Source organism: Trachymyrmex septentrionalis, unplaced genomic scaffold (assembly GCF_001594115.1).
Source record: "Trachymyrmex septentrionalis isolate Tsep2-gDNA-1 unplaced genomic scaffold, Tsep1.0 scaffold81, whole genome shotgun sequence".
Taxonomy (NCBI): domain Eukaryota; kingdom Metazoa; phylum Arthropoda; class Insecta; order Hymenoptera; family Formicidae; genus Trachymyrmex; species Trachymyrmex septentrionalis.
In genome coordinates this window covers 306,772-313,710 of record NW_017305997.1, presented here as the reverse complement: position 1 = coordinate 313,710, position 6,939 = coordinate 306,772, and positions in this window count along the sequence as shown.

The following is a 6,939-nucleotide window of genomic DNA, read 5'->3' as shown; positions in this document are numbered from 1 at the left end:
TGTTCTGCTTCTGGGCTCCGAGTTTCTTTCCTCGCGAGATCGAGATGTCAAACTGGTGTCGCGAGATCGCTAAAAGATCGCGACATACGCGGAGCTCGATAATTACGACACTCGACAGATTCTCATCAACGTCCGCCGGCAGATGGGACTTGGAGAACGAAGAGTGCCCTGCTCCTTCGATTATCCCTGGCACTCCGTTCGATCGCGATCACTTTCACGCGAACTTCGTTTTTATCGTTTTTCGCTGATTCTCGGCGGAAAATCCGCTGCCTCTTCGGAGTGGCGCGGACTCGCGACTGACGGAATCCGGCACGCGCTGTAATCCGTCCTCGACGTCGAGAGACCGGGAGCGGTGGTACTCGCACGGAAATCGGGAGTAGCACTGACTCGCTTCGGCCGAAGCGACGCGGCGATAGGCGAGATCCTCCCGCTTGCGTGCCGCGCGCAGCGGCGACTTTTCTCGGGGGATGCGAGTCGTCGGCAGGGTGAAAGTTACTTTGGCCGGATGATCCTTTCACTGACGACGTTCAGGCGGACTTTCTTCTTCTTCTTCTTCTTCTTCTTCTCCTCCTCAATTTTGGCACTCGCCGAATAAAATGACGGCGAAGAAAATCCGGCCAGCGAACGAAGTCTCTTTTCGAGTGCGGCAAATATAAAGTTTAGAAGACGCGCGATGGGCTTCCCTTCGCAAAGCCGGTGAGAAAACGGCGATGTACCCAGCGCATATATATTCTGCGATCAACTTCCTCGTAAGAATACAACGACACGTCCCGTAGCGACACGGCGGTGAACCGATATCGCGTGCCTTCATCGATCGAGCGATCGGTCCCGATCGACTCGAATGTTACGCGGATTACGCCCGCAATATTCCGCTCGGGGTGAGCCACGGCGTTTGCCGCTCGTCCCCGCACGCGCCGGACTGACGACTCGGCGTCCTCGGCGATCGACGATGTGTACTCCTGCGATCGTGATCGGTATCGTGACCAGGTCGGCGGGGCGACGCATGGCCATACGGCGGAGACACCGTGAAAGCACCGGCGATGACCGTCGCTGACTGGCGGCGGCGTGGCGCGGCGCGAACGTGAGTCGTGAGTCGTGAGTCGTGAGTCGCGTGAGCGTGAACGACTTGACTTGTCGCGTTGTGGCTTGCGCGCGTCGCGAGTGCGATGTGCGCTCGCCGGCTCTCGCTTCACTCGCTTGAGTCTCGCTCACGACGCGACACGAGCGCATCGGCATCGGTCGGCTCCACCACCATCAGACGGAACCCCAAAGCCCGGCACTTCGCTCGCGCGCGCTCCCGCCTCCCGCTCTCTCTCCCCCCCCCTCCCCGCGCTCGCGCCGCGGGCATCGTCATTCCCCACCATCGCGTCGGGATGCCGGGATGCCGGCATCCCCAGTGCCGACGACGACGGGATCCTACCGGCACGCGAATAACAAGCGAGTTTTTTTCGATCTCGGCCCCTGCGTCTACCCTCTCTCGATTCTCGTGAGGTAGCCTCTCGTGCTTCTCTCGTGTGATGCCTCGATGGAACGATCCACAGGTTTCTAAATATCCTTCATTCGCTCTGTACTATTCGAGAGTACTATCGGAGCACGATTATATTCGTATAATTTATGTAAGAGCACTGAAAAAGAATTGCATTAATTGGAATTCTAATGGAAAATATTGAACAAATTAGAATTTCATAGTAGTAACCTATTATAATTCTAGTAGAAATAATCAGCTGTTCAATCATGATGGCCGGAATTCTGATTGATATAATTAGAATCTACTGTCTATCGTTAATTTTCAATCAGAAATTTTTCTTAACGCAATGTACTTACACTTCATTTATTCTTGGAGCCACAAACTTATATTTTATTTTAATAATTTATATAATTTACTAAGTTTAAGCAGCGATAATTGTAACCGAATTCGGCGACGTTCGTAAATGTTGAATAATCTATGCAGATTTTGTTATGATAATTCGACAAAATACGAATTTCTAAGTGACTTGCAAGTTCAAGCACAGTTCTTTGTTGTTCACGTGTTTTTTTTGTCGATAACGATATGTATATTAAATGACATTAAATATTTATTTGCACTTATTTGTACTACGATTACGAATACTTTCAAACAAGTAGTGAATCTGAATACTTATCGTTTCTACTTGTACATGTAAAGTATCACTTATCGATGAACAAAATTAAAACGATAAATGTTTATAAAATCATATTCTTCCATCTCTTCATCTTGGTATCCGAAGCGACAGACATTTATGCAAATAATGCGCAGTTACTGTAAAATTTTAAACACATATATTTATCGACGATAATATCCCTTTCTGGGATAGACTTGAACCTTCATCGGTAGTGTCGTCGTTACTTCCCAGCCGATATATCGAAAGTGCTTGTTACAGAAAGCGTGAAGCGTTTCTCCCCGAAACATTATACGATGCTCGAAAAAAAGTCACGAGATCCCAAACGGGAGGGTTTGTTTTCGCTCGGATCCGGCATGTATGTTTTAAACTGACCGACCGATCCTCGTACCGGGCCACCGAATTAACTTCGCACATCGATTATCCGCGATAACATCGGCACGCTCGCGGGTATATCGCACCTTCGAATCCACCGTTTATCGCGTCGATAACATTTCGCGGACTGCGCGACACTCCTGTACGTTTCACAATTCACGGTTTCGCGTCTTCCCGGCACGGAACCGGCAGGTTCGACGCGCTCCGACCAAGCGGCCGGGATGCACCTGTGGATACACACGACGATGCACAACACCCAGGGCTCCAAGCATAAAACACTGCCCCACTCTTGGCAGTGGTGGTGAACGACGTCAGACCAATCTCCGGCCACGCGAACCGTCTTAAACTACTTATTTCTTAGCGAGAGATCCGCTTATCTCGATCCTCAAACCGAGATCTCTCTCTCTCTCTCTCTCTCTCTCTCTCTCTCTCTTTCTCGCGCTCATGCTAAAAATATCGCGAAAGATTGCTACGTAGAGGCACGCAAATTGCCGGTCTGCGCTTAATTGCGGCGAAAATTACGCGAGATTTAATTTTCGTTAAACTCGACCCACGTTTCGTCCACGTCTCTCGAAAACTGATATTCACCGTTCGCTATTAAGAAGTCTATCTGCTTGTGCAACGTGGACGCGCCGGTTGATGACTGATCAAGAGATATTATTGTACTGATAATTGTACCCTCGCGACACGTATTTGTCTTTATTTTAGAAGCGGAACGTATAGCAATTTCATATTGACAATGAAAACATTAAGATTGATAAAATCTACAATTATTGAATCTTGTAATTCGCAAAGAGATTGAGAATATCAAAGCGATCGCTCGCTCCTTCTCGTTTTATCTCCTCTCTAAAAACTGCCGTAAGAGATTGGCGTAATTTTCGTTGGTGTATCTATAAAATTATCACCGCGCGTGTCGCTTAGCGTGTCAGACCCTCGTTGAAAGCCAAGGTGTATTCTTGTTCTACGAACTGATTTACGCGCATTTACTTCTGGAATTATGACGGTCCTTAGCGCGGATAAAGGCGGACGGAAAAAGTTACGCGGGACGGTTAAGCGGTCTCGCCGTCGGTAAACGTCGTCGGAGCACCGCTAAGTATCTCCGTGCGAATTTATAAGGCCGCGATGTGGCGCGAGAAAGGACATAGCAAAATGAGTCGTAAAATATGACACCGCCCGAAGCGCTTCCTTCCTGCGCATACGCTGCGCGCGCACAATCGATCTTGCCCCTTGATATTACCGGGGGTCCTTATCTCATCTTTCGAACTCGTTTAAGACCCGTTTCGGCACCTCAGTTCTCCCGATTGCGTCCACTTCAATTATCGACGCCCTTGTTCCAAGAACGGCCCACGTCCACCGCCGGAATTTACGGGTCCTGCCAAATTTACTTTTGCGCTTTTGCTTCAAAGACGTTCTTATGCAACGACACGAATGTCACGTTTTAAAACGCCATCTCATTACGTAAGAAAGAGGCGGATAATTTATACGGACAAACTTCAGGGGATGGATCCCACTAAAAGAATCAATTTTGTTGAGGAATCTGTGTACGCCGATACCGATTTTAAAGAGCTGTGTGTTCTTATTCGGCTTCATCGGCTTCTTCTTTTTCGGAAATTAATTCCGGCATTCGCCTCAAGGAAGGCAGTACGAAAGAGAAGAGCGAAAAAATGTAATTTAGAGTCTTCACACAATAGGAATGCAAAACTTGGTATATATATATATATATAAAAAGATTACAATGCACGATTTTGGTTTGGCGGGCACTGACAAAAAGTTTTCGGACTGAAGCCAACATCCATTCACTTCGACCGAGTGATCTTTCGAGACTGATTTGAACCGGCTGAGGTGCCACGCAATTGGTTGAGTGGCAGCATTGCACATGACTATTGTAAGTCAACATTGTTGCCTTTTTGTTGTCTTTGCAAAAAAATAAAATCGAAAGATATGAACTGGTATTATCAGACGTCACACATAACGGAACGCATAGCTCCTTAAAATACGTCGGAGAATCAGGTTCCTTAATAAAAGTTGATGCCTGATTTACGCTTCGGTCTTCCCTTACGAAAAAAAAAACACACCTAATTAGGGGTTAGCGATCCGAAATGACACTTAAATTTAAACTTTCTTTTTAATTTAAAATCCGAAAATTCTAAAATCCGAAAATTCAGCCAATGGAATACAGATTTCAATTAGGATTTCATTTGGCAGACCTGTTGGCTGAATTTTAGTATATCAGGGTTAGAACCGAAGCATAAACCAAGCATGATTCTTTCGATGACATCTACCACCCACTGAAGTTTGTTTCAGAGATCCTGAAACACCCTGTATAATGACAATTCATTCGGAAATGAGCTTTTTCTTCGATTCTCGAGTAAAACGCTAGTATCTAAATGCGCTAAGAAGTTGCGCTGTGGCTTTCGACTGAACTCACACACAGGTATTGTATCTTCGCGGAATAAAATAACGGAGGGATCTATTCCCTACATCGTGCGAAAGAGCGGCTCGAAGATCGGAGGCGAGGCTAGCCGTGATTCGTGACTTTCGCGTGTTAATTTGGCAGGGTTTGCGTGCCGCCTGTATACTTAGCCGCGTAGATAGGCATGCACTTAACACCTGTGAGTCCGCGCGACTCGCGATAAGTATACGCTGGCCAGCCGGCCGCTCACGAACGACGTAGTAAACGCGGATATCTCACGCGAGAGTGAGAGAGAAGCGTGTATATGTTCATTCTGGCGGAAAACGGCGGCGGGTTCTGCGCCCCGGGTTCGACGGGGTGTTAAGTTCACGAGCCGCGTTAAAGCACCGGATGTTTCGCGATGCGTGCACGACCTAGCTCGATTGCTGGCAACCGGCGAGGAGTTGCGAACGTTAACGCGCACGTGTTGACGTAAAGCTAAGCGAAATATGCGGGGATCGGATCTCTCGTACTTAAGAAAACGCGCGATTCGGGGCCGATGACCGGGGGAATCGATCCAATGATTTTCAACATCGTCCGCAAAGCTACATATACATTAGAACGCTATTATTTTATACATAGAACATTATTATTTATTACGTTAATTTGTAATTTGGCTGTTTTTCAGCAAGAGACACGGATTATACAGTGTATAACGTAATAAATTAATTACATTTTTATTTGCTAATGTTGAAGAAAAATGAAATGATTCAATAGCAAGAGGTAAAAGAGCTAAGAGCCACCGCTAGTTCTTGATTGCTACATTTAATGTCTTGTAAATTATAATATTTAACAAATGTTTTTTTGTCCTTATATTAGAACCTTTTCAATGTTAATATATAAACAATTCTTACATTAAGCGCTAAATCGAAACATCTCCTGCTTTACATCATACGCCAATTCTTAAAACGCTTCAATTAAAAATTCGCTTATTCTGAATGTGTGGTGACAATAACGATGGTGAAATGATTCACTGTGTCATCCTGTATCATTTATGTCTCTTGCTGAAGAACACTCGATGTAAGGAATTATTTTTTTTATACGCTAACAGTACGAGTATAGTTTCAAGCTTACGCATTAAATTAAAGAAAAGTTAAATTAAAAAATTAAATTAAATTATACCCAAGATAAATGAGCCAATATTTTCGGTAATCGGGCAAGATCTTATGTTATATTATATATAATTGCTGTTTACCTATTGAATTTGTGTATTATGTATATAGTTATAATTTGAGAAATAACTAATATAGAAGAAAATTATATATATATATATATTTATATATAAAATTTATATATATAAAAGGTAGTCATCATTGATACATGCATCAGCGAATCTGAAAAAAATCACAACTATGTGAGGCTTGGCTCTTGCACATTGATATGCACTGCAATCGCGTTCCAACCGTTGCATATTGACGAAAACACGTGACTATGCGTAGAAATTTTCGTTTCTTGGTCTTCGCCGTTGTCCACGAAAGTATCGAACCATGAATATTCACGAAACGCACCGTGACGGTTGCATATAACATTCGTGCACCACGTACGAAGAACGAATCATCGTGTCGATGATGATGTTATGTATCATGTCGTCTCTGGGACTCGAGATGTTTGTTGTTCGCAACGTTATCCACGTACAGATATCTTGTTTATTTTTAATATTTCTTTCGAGATATTAAATAGGTACTAGATAAAAGTAATGATACTCTATTCTAAGATGAACAATTGCAATGATATGATAACGCAAAACCTCGTTTCCTCCTTCTATAAACGTAGAAAAAAATCTGATAGCTCACGATAACGATCCATACCGATAAATTATCTGGGAAATTGTAGATTGCGCGGCGAATAAAAATCTATGTAAATCAATCCACATATGTGCTAGTGAAATAATTAGTCACCGCGTGTTACGTACGTATATTATAATATTTACGATAATTTAAATATCTCTCTCGGTAATATATATATTTGCAAAGA